Raw genomic sequence first — 2,118 nt, 5'->3', positions numbered from 1 at the left:
TTTTTTTTTGGTTTTTGACAGGGTTTCTAGTAGCTTTGGAGCCTGCCCTGGGTGTTGGAGGGTCTTCTTTCTATGTGTTGCTTTCACTGGTCAAATAAAGAAAATGCCTAGGCCTTTTGATAGGGTAGAACTTAGATAGGTGGGGAAAACAGAACAGAATGCTGGGAGGAAGAAGGCAGTGTGGCAGACGCCATGGCTCTCCTCTCCGAGATGGACGCTGGTTAGACTCATGCCTGTAAGCCACAGTCAGGTGGCGATATACATTAATGGAGATGGGTTAAGCAAAGATGTGAGAGTTAGCCAACAAAAGGCTAGAGCTAATGGGCCAGGCAGTGTTTAAATTAATACAACTTCCGTGTGGTTATTTCGGATATAAACTAACCGGGTGGCGGGGACGCAGCAGCCCACCGCTTATAGTACTACAGAGTGGCCGGAGGGACAAAAAGCAGCCTGCCACTCCTTTTACAACACCCTGGGACTGGTTCTATAGACCAGACTGGCCTTGAACTCCCAGAGATCTGCCTGCCTCTGCCTCCCAAATACTGGGATTAAAGGCATGTGCTGTCATGCCTGACCTAGTTCTTTAACGTGTATATACTAGGTGTGCCTTGCGTTGGACAAACACACGTGTTGACAGAGCTGGAGTTCCAATGTCTTTCTCTAGGTTTGATTGATGTGACTAAGGGCTGTTCCAAGCATCATTCTACATAGGAAACAGTGGCTGGCGTACACCAGGGGAAGCAGAGACGGTTGCTAAATGCTTTTCTCAGTAGAACTGAATCAGTTTCCGCTTTAGCTGCCCTTTGTCCTGGATGGCTTTGGCCCTGTCCAGTTCATCCAGAAGGTTTCACCAGTGCGTGCGATGCCAAGATCTCCTGGAGGGTCTCACTTAATTCCTGCTGAACTGGGCCACCTCTTCTGAGCAGACCTGTGAAGTGAGGGGGTGGGGGTGGGCAAGGGTAGGAGCTGGAAGTCCTGGACCTGGAGCTGCCCAAAGGTCTTTGCGCTGACCCAGACAATGAATGGAACTCAGGCCAAGAGAGATGCTGCCTGGTGGGGAAAATGTAAGCCTTCCCTCCCCGCACTGTCCCCGGAGTCCAAAGTCCAGGGCTGCGCTCCTGTTTGGACCGACTGCTCACCCTTTGGCTTCCAAGGCTTTTTTGGTGCTAAAACCACTTCTTTTGACGTGACCCTCTTCACTCCATTACACTCTCTGTAAGATTCTGAAAGAGCCATGGAAGTGTTAACTCACTGAACCCATGCTCCTGTTCTTCGGAATACAGTTTCCTCTGAAACGGAGCTGGGAAGAAGGTCGTGGGATAAAGTGCTTGCATCCATGTTAAAATCCCTAACACCCATGTCAAAGCCTGGATAATCTTAGCTCTAAGGAAGCAAAGACTCCTTGGCACTCCCCTGCCAGCTAGCCTAATTTGTGAGCTCCAGATTCAGTGGGAGACCCTGTCCCCTCAAAATGTGGTAGGGCCTGGAAAGAAGGCTCAGGGGTAAGCACAATTACTGCTCTTCCGGAAGACCTGATGTCAATTCCTAGCACCTACAATGCAGAGCAAGGGGCTCTCTAGCATCTGTAACTCCAGGAGCTCCAATGCCTCTTCTGATGGCACAAGCACTCATGCGCACATACCCAGACACACACACGCACACACACATGAATACATACATGCACAGATCATACACACCGACTAAAATACAGTCTATTTGTTTTCTAGTTACCAAGCACTTGAGACTTATCAGGCGTTGTTTTGAAAACATCGTGTGTGTTATTTCATTCAGAACTTTTGAGCCTTGGGACTGGTGACCTTTCGGACAGTTTGTTACAGAGCCTGTCCTGTGTGATGTATGATGTAGGGCGCTTGGCAGCACCCCTGGTTTTGACTCAATGAAAGTCAAGAACACCACCAATAGGGACAAACAAAAATCTTTGGCAAATGTTCTGTCAGGAAAATTCTCCCTAGATGAGAGTGTCCGCAGGAGTGAGTTCTCCCCCTCCCCATCCGGACTCTGAGCACGGATCTTAGGTCACCAGGCTAGACAGCAAGTGCCTTTTCCTGCTGAACCAACACCAACTCACTGACCTAATAGCACCTTTATTATTATTAT

This window comes from Microtus ochrogaster, chromosome 10 (assembly GCF_000317375.1).
Source record: "Microtus ochrogaster isolate Prairie Vole_2 chromosome 10, MicOch1.0, whole genome shotgun sequence".
NCBI classification, from domain to species: domain Eukaryota; kingdom Metazoa; phylum Chordata; class Mammalia; order Rodentia; family Cricetidae; genus Microtus; species Microtus ochrogaster.
Note: the sequence above shows the minus strand (reverse complement) of the source record.